Source organism: Schistocerca americana, chromosome 2, assembly GCF_021461395.2.
Source record: "Schistocerca americana isolate TAMUIC-IGC-003095 chromosome 2, iqSchAmer2.1, whole genome shotgun sequence".
Taxonomy (NCBI): domain Eukaryota; kingdom Metazoa; phylum Arthropoda; class Insecta; order Orthoptera; family Acrididae; genus Schistocerca; species Schistocerca americana.
The window spans coordinates 665,654,884-665,669,695 of record NC_060120.1 but is presented as its reverse complement, the minus strand read 5'-3'; positions in this window follow the sequence as shown (position 1 = coordinate 665,669,695).

The following is a 14,812-nucleotide window of genomic DNA, read 5'->3' as shown; positions in this document are numbered from 1 at the left end:
ATCAGTAAAGAAAATTTGTGAACTTGATGCAGGATTTTTATCCACACACGCTCCAGTTTAAGTTGTTCATAATTGTAATCCCTAAGTAGTTAGTTGAAATCACAGCCCTTAGATTTGTGTAATTTATCGTGTAACCGAAATGTAACGGACCTCCTTTGGTACTCGTATGGGCGATTTCGGGCATTTCACCATTTACAGTCAATTTCCACTTTTGCACCATTCAGATACCTTGTCTAAATTATTTTTCAATTGATTTTAATAATCTGATGAGTCTACAAGACGGCAAATGACGGCGTCATCTGCAAACAATCTAAGACAGCTGGTTAGATTCCTCCTATGTCGTTTATGTAGGTCAGGAACAGCAGAGGGCCTATAACACTTCCTTGGGGAACGCCAGATATTATCCCTGTTTTAGTAGTTGACTTCACATGCCGTGTCCATAGAACTCATTCTTCATGATAATAAAGAGCTGGTTGCGTTTCAAAAGAACGATGTTTTCTGAGTCCGTTTTAGCTATTTGTCAACAAATCAGTTTCTTCGAGGCAACTGTAATATCCTAACACAATATATGTTCCAAAATCCTACTGAATATGTTATATGCTTCTGTAGTTCAGCGGTTTACTCGTATTTCCTTTCATGGATATTGGTGTGACCTACTCAAATCTTACCACGAGCGAGTGGTTTTGTATGTGTCCACAAGAAATGGTATGCTACTCCCAGCCGTGTAAAACAGTGTAAAGACGTAAATTCTAACGACATCGTAATCAAGAGGGGTTATCAACGACAGTCAGTCCTAAACGCCATGGAAACTGCTGCTGTCAGTGAATGCAGGTCCCTCTCAACCAGTTTTCCAGTCAATATTGCGAAAGAAACTGCATGCAATGGGCGTTTGGAGTGGGTACCTCGCAAAAGGCCGTTGCTACTCCTGATGCATAAAGCTGTATGGGAGTCAGGGTACCGTGACTATGAACCGGGAAGTTTATTTCAACATTCTCATTGCCGCTCCTTGTATGTCTTCATGATTAGTGTTGTGGGCACTCCGGTCTTCCAAGATGACAACAGGTGTTCTGCATGCCTACGCTTCAGGGACCATCAGGATCAATCACACGTCTATCACCCAATATCAAAACTATGCCAAATGTCTGCAACTATTTGAAACAACACGTTAAACGCAGCAATCAACACTCTGCCCCTTGATAGCTCTAAGGGGTACAACGTATGGCTTCAACTGGATACACAGAACCTGAAGAAACTTGTAGCGTCTCTTCCTAGCCACACTAAAGCCTTTATCACGTCTAAAGGTATCACGGTATCAGTGTAATGTCTCCTGCAGGCAACTAAATTCTTGTCCGGCTCTTTTGTTAGTTCTGCGTGGTAATGGTATCTGACTGATGGGCAATAGATGAAACAAATGTTTTGCAAGATATTTTACTGTGCAGATCGCCTAGCCAGTTTACGGTCCATCGTGAATTTTTGTTGCAAATTGTAAATTTTCTTCCACTTCAGTATACACTGCGTTTTTTAAAGGCTCTTGCAGCCTAACTTCCCCGTGATCTATATGCCTGGCAAAAGTGCAAGGGCTATCGCTTACAGTGATCTGCTGACAAACCAGCCGCATTTACCACTCTGGCTGGCCAATAAGGAGCATAAGAGAGGAGTCACGTCTTGGATGCAAGATGCGGCCAGAGCGTAGGATCACATGCGGACCTTCTCCGTAGCTCTTGCTTTCAGCATACATAGAATCTCACCTCTGTCTCCTAATTGCTCCCGGACTTTGTTCCACTGCAAAGTGACATTTTAGGTGAGAACCGTGAGTAGTCATCTGTCCACCTTTCTACCCCATGCAAATTCGTATTGTAAAAATATACCGATATGGTCTTAAATACCTTTCATTCCGAAAAACAGTAACTTTGGATGTCCGCATTCCTGACTGTTCTAAAATTTACTTGTGACACCCGGCACAAGCTGATGCCTAAAGTGAGACCCCCCCCCCCCCACACATTTTGGTCTACGAGTATAAGAGAGGTCATACATTTCTTGGCAAGCCTTGCCATGATTTAGACGTCAGAGCTAGCAGGGGACAGTATAGGCAAGAATCCTACAATACACTCCCACTCCTGTAGCGCTGTTTATCATGCTGCTGAGGTAGTCGCATTCCAACTGCGCCTACGCTGCCTGTTCGCCATAAGCAAAGACTCACTGTGGTCTGCTGCCCGGCATCACAGCTTGCTGTCTGTCCAGTATCGCCCTGCCACAGCGTGCTGTCCGCCTTGTCACAGCCCTCCTGTTGCAGTGTCCACCTGCTGTCCGTTGCGTTTGGTCTTATGCATCATGCCTTGTCGATGACATGACTACTTGACGTTAATAATGGAAATGTCACTAAGGAACACTCAGTAGCCAAGTTACAGCCGAGGATTCCAAGGACACAGCACTCGTTGGGAAACAAAAACTTTATTTCAGTTTCATTTTTGGTTAAGGTGGTGTAGCTTCTTTTCATATTTGTAATTACATTCTCTTACAAGTTTTGACCTCCCCCCCCCCCCCCCCTGAACCATAGACCTTGCCGTTGGTGGGGAGGCTTGTTTGCGTGCCTCAGCGATACAGATAGCTGTACCGTAGGTGCAACCACAACGGAGGGGTATCGGTTGAGAGGCCAGACACACGTATGGTTCCTGAAGAGGGGCAGCAGCCTTTTGAGTAGTTGCAGGGGCAACAGTCTGGATGATTGACTGATCTGGCCTTGTAACACTAACCAAAACGGCCATGCTGTGCTGGTACTGCGAACGGCTGAAAGCAAGGGGAAACTACGGCCGTAATTTTTCCCGAGGGCATGCAGCTTTACTGTATGGATAAATGATGATGGCGTCCTCTTGGGTAAAATATTCCGGAGGTAAAATAGTCCCCCATTCGGATCTCCGGGCGGGGACTACTCAGGAGGACGTTGTTATCAGGAGAAAGAAAACTGGCGTTCTACGAATCGGAGCGTGGAAAGTCAGATCCCTTAATCGGGCAGGTAGGTTAGAAAATTTAAAAAGGAAAATGGATAGGTTAAAGTTGGATATAGTAGGAATTAGTGATGTTCGGTGGCAGGACGAACAAGACTTTTGGTCAGTTGAATACAGGGTTATAAATACAAAATCAAATAGGGGTAATACAGGAGTAGGTTTAATAATGAATAAAACAATAGGAATGCGGGTAAGCAACTACAAACAGCACAGCGAACGCATTGTTGTGGCCAAGATAGGCACGAAGATCACGCCTACGACAGTAGTACAAATCTGTATGCCAACTAGCTCTGCAGATGATGAAGAAAATTAAGAAATGTATGATGAAATAAAAGAAATTATTCCGATAGTGAAGGGAGACGAAAATTTAATAGTCATGGGTGACTGGAGTTCGGTAGTAGGAAAAGGGAGAGAAGGAAACGTAGTAGGCGAATATGGATTGAGGGTAAGAAATGAAAGAGGAAGCCGCCTGGTGGAATTCTGCACAGAGCACAACTTAATCATAGCTAACACTTGGTTCAAGAATCATAAAAGAAGGTTGTATACATGGAAGAATCCAGGAGATACTAAAAGGTATCAGATAGATTATATAATGGTAAGACAGAGATTTAGGAACCAGGTTTTAAATTGTAAGACATTTCCAGGGGCAGATGTGGACTCTGACCACAATCTATTGGTTATGAACTGCAAAAAGGTGGGAATTTGAGGAGATGGGATCTGGATAAACTGACTAAACCAGAGGTTGAACAGAGTTTCAGGGAGAGCATAAGGGAACAATTGACAAGAATGGGGGAAAGAAATACAGTAGAAGAAGAATGGGTAGCTTTGAGGAATGAAGTAGTGAAGGCAGCAGAGGATCAAGTAGATAAAAAGACGAGGGCTAGTAGAAATCCTTGGGTGACAGAGGAAATATTGAATTTAATTGACGAAAGAAGAAAATATAAAAATGCAGTAAATGAAGCAGGCAAAAAAGAATACAAACATCTCAAAAATGAGATCGACAGAAAGTGCAAAATGGCTAAGCAGGCATGGCTAGAGGACAAATGTAAGGATGTAGAGGCTTATCTCACTAGGGGTAAGATAGATACTGCTTACAGAAAAAGTAAAGAGACCGTTGGAGAAAAGAGAACGACTTGTATGAATATCAAGAGTTCAGATGGGAACCCAGTTCTAAGCAAAGAGGGGAAAGCAGAAAGTTGGAAGGAGCATATAGAGGGTCTATACAAGGGCGATGTACTTGATGGCAATGTTATAGAAATGGAAGAGGATGCAGATGAAGATGAAATGGGAGATACGATACTGCGTGAAGAGTTTGATAGAGCACTGAAAGATCTAAGTCGAAACAAGGCCCCAGGAGTAGACAACATTCCATCAGAACTACTGACAGCCTCGGGAGAGCCAGTCCTGACAAAACTCTACCATCTGGTGAGCAAAATGTATGAGACAGGCGAAATACCCTCAGACTTCAAGAAGAATATAATAATTCCAGTCCCAAAGAAAGCAGACAGATGCGAAAATTACCGAACTATCAGTTTAATAAGTCACAGCTGCAAAATACTAATGCGAATTCTTTACAGACGAATGGAAAAACTGGTCGAAGCGGACCTCGGGGATGTTCAGTTTGGATTCCGTAGAAATATTGGAACACTTGAGGCAATACTGACCTTATGACTGACCTCAGAAGAAAGATTAAGGAAAGGCAAACCTATATTCCTAGCATTTGTAGACTTAGAGAAAACTTTTGACAATGTTGAATGGAATACTGTCGTTCAAATTCTGAAGGTGGCAGGGGTAAAATACAGGGAGCGAAAGGCTATTTACAATTTGTACAGAAACCAGATGGCAGTTATAAGAGTCGGGGGGCATGAAAGGGTAACAGTGGTTGGGAAGGGAGTGAGACAGGGTTGTAGCCTCTCCTGGGCTTTATTCAATCTCTATGCTGAGCAAGCAGTAAAGGAAACACAAGAAAAATTCGGAGTAGGTATTAAAATCCATGGAGAAGAAAGAAAAACTTTGAGGTTCGCCGATGACGTAATTCTGTCGGAGGCAGCAAAGGACTTGGAAGAGCAGTTGAACGGAATGAATAGTGTCTTGAAAGGAGGATATAAAATGAACATCAACAAAAGCAAAACTAGGATAATGGAATGTAGTCGAATTAAGTCTGGCGATGCTGAGGGAATTTGATTAGGAAATGAGACACTTAAAGTAGTAAAGGAGTTTTGCTATTAGGGGAGCAAAATAACGATGATGGTCGAAGTAGAGAGGATATAAAATGTAGACTGGCAATGGCAAGGAAAGCGTTTCTGAAGAAGAGGAATTTGTTAACATCGAGTATAGATTTAAGTATCAGGAAGTCGTTTCTGAAAGTATTTGTATGGAAGTGGAATGTGGACGATAAATAGTTTAGACAAGAAGAGAATAGAAGCTTTCGAAATCTGGTGCTACAGAAGAATGCTGAAGGTTAGATGGGTAGATCACATAACTAATGAGAAGGTATTGAATAGGATTGGGGAGAAGAGACGTTTGTGGCACAACTTGACTAGGAGAAGGGATCGGTTGGCAGGACATGTTCTGAGGCATCAATTTAGTATTGAAGGGCAGCGTGGAGGGTAAAAATCGTAGAGGGAGACCAAGAGATAAATACACTAAGCAGATTCAGAAGGATGTAGGTTGCAGTAGGTACTGGGAGGTGTTTGCACAGGATAGAGTAGCATGGAGAACTGCATCAAACCAGTCTCTGGACTGAAGACCAGAACAACAACAACATCTCATCAGGATAGACCAAAGACAGCATTTGTCATGGTTTATGGGCTATATAAGTTTCTAAGACAGCCTTTTAGTTTAAGAAATGCACCTGCTATTTTTCAAATGTTTACAGATTTACTATTGCATCGATTGAAAGCCACTAGATGCTTAAAAATGGCTCTGAGCACTATGGGACTTAACATCTGAGGTCATCAGTCCCCTAGAACTTAGAACTACTTAAACCTAACTAACCTATGGACATCACACACATCCATGCCCGAGGCAGGATTCGAACCTGAAACCGTAGCGGTTGCGTGGCTCCAGACTGTAGCGCCTAGAACCACTCGACCACACCGGCCGGCACTATATGCTTATTATATCTTCAAGATATCATTGTTTTTTCAAGCATAATCAAGGAGCATGCAGAAGTTAAGGACAGTTAGATCTACACGGTGATAACTTATGTTTAAAACTGGAGAAACAATCTTTTGTGAGGTCTCAGGTTACAGTACCTCAGATATACACTCCTGGGAATGGAAAAAAGAACACATTGACACCGGTGTGTCAGACCCACCATACTTGCTCCGGACACTGCGAGAGGGCTGTACAAGCAATGATCACACGCACGGCACAGCGGACACACCAGGAACCGCGGTGTTGGCCGTCGAATGGCGCTAGCTGCGCAGCATTTGTGCACCGCCGCCGTCAGTGTCAGCCAGTTTGCCGTGGCATACGGAGCTCCATCGCAGTCTTTAACACTGGTAGCATGCCGCGACAGCGTGGACGTGAACCGTATGTGCAGTTGACGGACTTGGAGCGAGGGCGTACAGTGGGCATGCGGGAGGCCGGGTGGACGTACCACCGAATTGCTCAACACGTGGGGCGTGAGGTCTCCACAGTACATCGATGTTGTCGCCAGTGGTCGGCGGAAGGTGCACGTGCCCGTCGACCAGGGACCGGACCGCAGCGACGCACGGATGCACGCCAAGACCGTAGGATCCTACGCAGTGCCGTAGGGGACCGCACCGCCACTTCCCAGCAAATTAGGGACACTGTTGCTCCTGGGGTATCGGCGAGGACCATTCGCAACCGTCTCCATGAAGCTGGGCTACGGTCCCGCACACCGTTAGGCCGTCTTCCGCTCACGCCCCAACATCGTGCAGCCCGCCTCCAGTGGTGTCGCGACAGGCGTGAATGGAGGGACGAATGGAGACGTGTCGTCTTCAGCGATGAGAGTCGCTTCTGCCTTGGTGCCAATGATGGTCGTATGCGTGTTTGGCGCCGTGCAGGTGAGCGCCACAATCAGGACTGCATACGACCGAGGCACACAGGGCCAACACCCGGCATCATGGTGTGGGGAGCGATCTCCTACACTGGCCGTACACCACTGGTGATCGTCGAGGGGACACTGAATAGTGCACGGTACATCCAAACCGTCATCGAACCCATCGTTCTACCATTCCTAGACCGGCAAGGGAACTTGCTGTTCCAACAGGACAATGCACGTCCGCATGTATCCCGTGCCACCCAACGTGCTCTAGAAGGTGTAAGTCAACTACCCTGGCCAGCAAGATCTCCGGATCTGTCCCCCATTGAGCATGTTTGGGAGTGGATGTAGCGTCGTCTCACGCGGTCTGCACGTCCAGCACGAACGCTGGTCCAACTGAGGCGCCAGGTGGAAATGGCATGGCAAGCCGTTCCACAGGACTACATCCAGCATCTCTACGATCGTCTCCATGGGAGAATAGCAGCCTGCATTGCTGCGAAAGGTGGATATACACTGTACTAGTGCCGACATTGTGCATGCTCTGTTGCCTGTGTCTATGTGCCTGTGGTTCTGTCAGTGTGATCATGTGATGTATCTGACCCCAGGAATGTGTCAATAAAGTTTCCCCTTTCTGGGACAATGAATTCACGGTGTTCTTATTTCAATTTCCAGGAGTGTATTAGAAGGGCTGAGGATGTTAATCTGGGTCCAGCTCCCACTGCGGCAGATGATAGTTTTCCTATACAAAAGATGCAAAAGAACTACAGTCATAACTGAGTGTTCATAACTATTACTGCATATTCATGCGAGGTAATTCCACCATCACAAAACATTGACTAAATTACTGAGATAAGGTGTACTGTTCAATAAGACCACTGAATGTGACGTGACGATGAAACAATTTAAAGACTTTGAACAAAATCCCTCATACACATTTATATCGACTTTGAAAAGCAATTCACTATATCATGGCATGCTAGAGACTGTGCCATAGGCCGTGATTTAAGTCTGGAGCGAGATGATGTTGAGTAACCACTTCGTCATGCATCCTGACTGCTTAACAAAGAGGAAACTAATTATAGTGTAACTAAAAAAAATTGTTGGCTGTGGCATTCAGTGACTTTAACTACTACCTTTATGGTAGATGTTTCGCAGTAGTCACAGATCATGCCGCCTTATTGTGGCTTTTAAATTTAAAATACTCGACTAGCTGACTGATGCAAAGCGCCTTAAAGCTTAATGAGTATGATTATGAGGTCCATTACAAATCTGACAAGTCACACCGAGATGGTGAAGTACAGGAACAAGATGAAGACCGTCAACAGCTCGCTTCACTACGGAAACTGGTGTCTGAAGAGGTGTTTTGTATCACGAAACTGCCTGAGCAAACCGATTAGTAATATTAAAAGCAATTCAGCACCATATTATCACACAATGTCACAAAAGCATTCTAGCTTGTCCTAATGGGCGGCAGGCAACCAATACTCCAGTAATAATGAGACAGTGGTGTAGGGATCGACAACATGACATTGAAGATTACATTTGCGGTTATATTTCTCGTGTATAACGAGCAAAATATACTAAGTCCTGAAGTCCACAGCAAACATTATGTCTCTCAGATCCTTTGAAATAATTGTTGGGCATCACACGATCGTTTGTGTTAATGCAGCTGCATTATAAATGTCTTCTGGACGACAACAACTTTCCATTCCAAGGCGAATGTAAAAGTTGAGTGTGTGCATAAAACCATAACTAAGATGCCACTATGTTATTTCAATGAAACTTACTATGACTGGGTTCAGAACTTGTTGCATTAGCCTATAGTAGCAGAACTAATGATCCGACTATGCAGTCACTATATGAGGTCTTGTGTGGATAAGGGGATAAACTGTGGTAGGTAAGGCGAATGGTCGTCTTCGGTATACTGAAAGAATTGTAGGAAAGAGTGACTCACCCGTAAAGGAGACCGCACATAGAACGGCGCGGGGGGGGGGGGGGGTGCGACCAGTTCTTGAGTACCGGATCCGTACCAGATCGGATTGAAGGAAGATAACGAAGCAATTGAGAGGTGAGTGCTACATTTGTTACCAGTAGGTTCGAAAAACACGTAAGTGTTGTGGAGATGCCTTGGGAACTCAAATGCGAATCCCTGGAGGGAAGGCGACGCTCTTTTCGAGAAACAATACTGAGAAAATTTATAGAACCGGCACTTGAAATTGAGTGACAAACGATTCTACTGCTTCCAACATACATTGCGCGTAAGGTCCACGAAGGTAAGATACGAGAATTTAGGGCTCATACTGAGGCATACAGACACTCTTTAATTTTTTTTTAATGAACGCACCACCATTTGACTCAATCACTTGAAAATGGCATAAAAGGCCGAAACCTGGGTCGTAATTAAATAAACAGCAATACGGCCAAATGACGGTGTGATATATAAAAGCCAGCCGTTGTGGCCGAGCAGTTCTAGGCGCTTTAGTCTGGAACCGCGCGACAGCTACGATCGCAGGTTCGAATCCTGCCTCAGGCATGGATGGGTGTGATGTCCTTAGGTTAGTTAGGTTTAAGTAGTTCTAAGTTCTAGGGGCCTGATGATCTCAGATGTTAAGTCCCATAGTGGTCAGAGCCTTTTGAACCATTTGATATACAAGAAAAAATTATTGTATTACTGTTGCTCAACAACATCAAAAACTATAGATAGTCGTTTTTCCCTCGCTTTATTTACAAGTGTAACAGGAAAGGAAATGATTAGTAGTGGAACAAAATCAAATGTGTGAGAAATCTTATGCGACTTAACTGCTAAGGTCATCAGTCCCTAAGCTTACACACTACTTAACCTAAATTATCCTACGGTGAAACACACACACCTGTGCCCGAGGGAGGACTCGAACCTTCGCCGGGATCAGCCGCACAGTCCATGACTGCAGCGTCTTAGACCGCTCGGCGTAGTGATACAGGGTAGGCGTCGCTGCACACCGTACGGTGGCTTGCGGAGTATCTATGTAGAAAAGATGAGCTCCAATGTAGAAATTGAAGAGTTATCAGCGGTTACTGATTCAAGCGATGTTTTGAAAAGAGTGGAGTAGACTAATTCTAGGCCAACTGCCAGGTGGATAAATAGGGGTAATAAAGTTGCAGTCTTGCCACCCTATCGACATCGGGACTGGGTCTTATTGAGAAATCAGTCAATCAGAGATGGATAAACTGTGATATTCCCCGCACCATATTTTATAGCTCATATTACATATGGAAGCTAAATTTCAATTAGCAGACAGCATAGTGTCATACAACTCGATAGGCTAACGCCATATTGCAGTCAATTGACACTGTCACCAGTTGTAATTTCTATTGATTTTCAATGAGCCAGCCTAGTACCTCAAAAGGAATTAAAGGGAGTAAAAAGCTTACACTCCCAGCGTCCCATTGATAAGCGTTGCGTTCTAAACCCGTGTGTGAATTACGATCAGGAGATTGAGACCCGTTCCTTTCAAACGGCGTTTTGCTGACTTAAGATGTTTTAAATCGGAGATACACTGCTTTCTTTATACCTGCCTTGAATGTATGCAGTTTTATTGTGCTCACCGAGCAGCCTGTCATACATCAAAAAGTTTCTTGCAGTCACTAACCACCCTGGTAGTAGCACACTAATAATACATGACGCTGCACACGGGTCATAACATACGTTATGCAAGGCCACACAAATACGGCCATCGGCAGCTACCACATGTTGGAATTCAATAACGATAAAAACCGCACTGCGGTTTGTCTGCGACTCCACAGAGCTGAACGGATAAAAATTAAAAGTACTTTCCAACATTCATGAGTCCAGCTGCTGTCATTTGCTGTCATGCTCTTTTATCGGGTGCATCTGACAACTTCCTACGACACATCATAACTTGTAAGTTGTGGAGTAGCGACCACAGAGAGTTCAAGCAGATATAGCATTCCTTCAGTTTCTTTTTCGTGGCATGGTCAACTCTGTCTACCGCCATCTTTCTTATCTTCCCATGACCACAACAATTTCGTAGACTATGGATTTCTTCAACCCTTCAGCAACTCCGTAACTGTTGAAGAACAGTATATTGAATGCGTTCGGTTCCCGCTGTTACTAAGATTGAGAGTTACACAACTGTTCATTCCAACAATCTTGAGTTTCTTAGAGTTAGCAGGCAGTTGCCGTCAGCCTCTGTTTTTCACCCTAATGTTACACCACTGATACAATCCTAGTCCTCCCTTCTTCTGCCTCAAGACGGGATCCATAACCTTTTACATCATTTCATATTGCAACTTTATGGCTCCTTTCACTCTCGTATCACCCAGTTCTAGTTTCAGCGGCTTTGCTGCTAGTAGAGGTCTCCTTGTTCTCATCCAGCACCCGGCTGTGGAGGTCACTACACAAATCATTCTATTGCAACTTTTCGCAACCTGCGAACTATGAAGCACATCCTCTGTAAAAATCACTTTTGACTAAGTGGAGCATGTGATCGAAAAACAAAAGTGCAACGTTTTTGGTTTCAGAAAAACTGCTGCAAGATGAACACGTAGTCACGCCCTATTAAAACCCTGCTTAAAACAGTACCCTCGCCAATGTACCCTTTTAATCGTATATTATAAAACTCTAATCAGTCACACCACCAGTTCTGTTCTTCTTAGTGCGGTACTCATCGAACTCTCTTGGTCATGGGCCAATACCGACATTGTGTGGTGGCGCCCCGGGCCGCATATGTACCGATCTTATCGTTAAAACCTAAATAAATTGCAACGTTACCAGCGGCATAATAATTCACCCTCATTCCGCCAACGATCTTGTCAAAGCGGGTAGAGGAGCAGATAGAGGTTGACGGCATTCTCTTGCCCTTCGGATGAGGATCTGCCCCTAAAGGCGGAAGAATCAGCATGATGACGCAGAAGGCAATGGAAACCACTACATTAAAGACACATATGTGTATTTACACGACTAGTGGCCTGTAACTGAAAAAGTGTCATGACTTATTCATTCGCAAGAGATTCCGTAGCAGTTCCCCATTCGGATCCCCAGGAGGGGATTTGCAAAGGTGAAGGTGACCACGAGAAAAAGAATGTTTAACTAACCGAAAGAATAACGTTCTACGAGTCGGTTCGTGGAATTTCAGAGTTTTGAAAGTGGTAGGAAAGCTAGAAAATATGAAAAGGGAAATAGAATGGCGCAATCTAGATATAATGGGGTCAGTGAACTGAATTGGAAAGAAGACGAGCATTTCTAAAAAAATGGCTCTGGGCACTATGGGACTTAACATCTATGGTCATCAGTCCCCTAGAACTTAGAACTACTTAAACCTAACTAACCTAAGGACAGCATACAACACCCAGTCATCACGAGGCAGAGAAAATCCCCGACCCCGCCGGGAATCGAACCCGGGAACCCGGGCGTGGGAAACGAGAACGCTACCGCACGACCACGAGCTGCGGACACGAACATTTCTGTCCACCAGCAGAAAACGGTATTACGGGAGTAGGATTCGTTTGAATAAGAAGGTAGAACAGAAAGTGAGTTACTGTGAACAGTTCACTGATAGGGTTGTTCTCATCAGAATCGACAGGAAACCATACCGACAACAATAGTTCAAGTATACACGCGGACATCGCAACCTGAAAATGAAGAGATAGAGGAAGTATATGGGTACTGAATGCGTAAAGGAAGATGAAAAGCTAATAGTCATGGGGGAATGGAATGCAGTTGTAGGGGAAGGAGTACCAGGAAGGGTTACAGGAGAATATGGGTTTGGTGTTAGACATGACAAGGAGGAAAGACTAATTGAGTTCTGCAATAAATATTAGCTAGTGATGGCTAATACTCTGTTCAAGAATCACGAGACGAGGAGATATATTTGGTAAAGGCCGGGAGTTAGGGGAAAACTTCAGGTAGATTACATAGTGGTCAGGCAGGGATTTCGAAATTAGATGCTGGACTGTAAGGCGTAGCAAGAAGCAGATAAATACTCAGTTCACAATTTAGTAATTATGAAGAGTAAGCTGAATTTTAAGAGACTAGTCAGGGAGAATCAATAGGAAAAAAAGTGGGATACGGCAGTACTAGGAGTGGAGAGATTAGTTTGAGGTTCTCTAGTGCTGTAGATACGGCGAAAAGGAACAGCTCAGTAACCATTCCAGTTGAAAAGAAATGGACATCTCTAAAAAGGGCAATCACAAAAGATGGAAAGAAAACCCTAGACACAAAGGATCTAACTGCGAAGAAAGATTGGAACAGAAGAAAATTTTCGGCTAATCCATAAAAGAAGGAAGTACAAAAATGTTCAAGTAAATTCAGGAACACAGAAACACAAGTCGCTTAGGAATGAAATAAATAGGAAGCACAGGAAAGCTAAGGTGAAGTGGCTGTATGGAAAAATATGAAGAAATCGAAGGACTTATTCAGCATATATAAAAGTTACCATAACATTTGGTGACATTAAAAGCAAGAGTGCTAACATTAAGAGTGTAATAAGTGTTCCACTGTTAAATGCAGAGGATAGAACGCATAGTTGGAAAGAGTACATCAAAGGCCTCTACGAGGGGGAATACATATCTGTTGTGATTGAAGAAGAAAAATTATTCGATAGGGATGAGATAGGGGATCCGGTATTTGAATCAGAATTTAAAAGAGCATTGGAAGACTAAAAATCAAATAAGACTGAAGGGATGGATAACACTCAATTGGAATTTCGAAAGTGATTGGGAGAAATGGCAACAAAACGAATATTCGTGTTGGTGTGTAGAATGTGTGAATTTACTTTCAGTAACCTTAGTGTAACGTAATCTAAAAATTAGAAAAAAAGCAAGCAATTTGCTTTTGAATATTGAAAGATTGAATTACATTTACTTTAACCAATTGAGTAACTGATTTTACTTCTAATATAAAAATAATGAGATACATACCAAGCCAGCAGAAGTCTCTCGCTAAGTTAAATATAGGATAAATGAAATGTGCACTCTTAATTTGTACCGGATCTTTAGTTGTTAGTTTGGCCAGTGAAATTTTACGTTACTTCAAGTGAATGAAGCTAATACTTAAAATTGCAAATTAGTTATGCCTCTGTTATGCAATACAAGAATGAACAGTTACTGAGGCAGAAAATTTAGACTGAAATTGGTCATCAGCAAACACACAAAACTGGTGGTAGATAGTTAATCAGTTTTCATATCCTTCCGACGCTCGGTGATTGCATGGAAAGGAAAGGGATCCTGCTTGGTAATATTGTCTGAGGACAATGACAAATGGCTCTAAGCACTATGGTACTTAACATCTGAGGTCATCAGTCCCCTAGACTTACTTAAACCTAACTAACCTAAGGACGTCACACACATCCATGCCTGATGCAGGATTCGAACCTGCGACCGTAGCAGCAGCGCGGTCCAAGACTGAAGCGCCTAGAGCCGCTCGGCCACAGCGGCCGGCGGACAATGACAACTGAAGTGCCTTACTAGTTTTAACTATTTCAGGTTATTATTCAAGTTAGTCGTACTTTGTGAAAGAAATATCACTGGGTAATACCTATGTAAGTTTATAGTTTTTCACTTAACAGCGTTACGATTTTGTAGCTGTGCAAACGACGAAGAATATAGCTGAACGACAATGCTGAGCGGCCGCTGGTGCTGCTACTGGATGGGAACCCCGAGTCGTCTCCAGAGCCACGGATAGTTATGGAACAGGCAATAGTTAGAACTGCACCTTCCTCTGCCTGTCCTCTCCTTCCGTGTTCTCAATACTCGCGGGTTGACGAATTAGGTACCCCTACACTGGTGCGTTCATAGC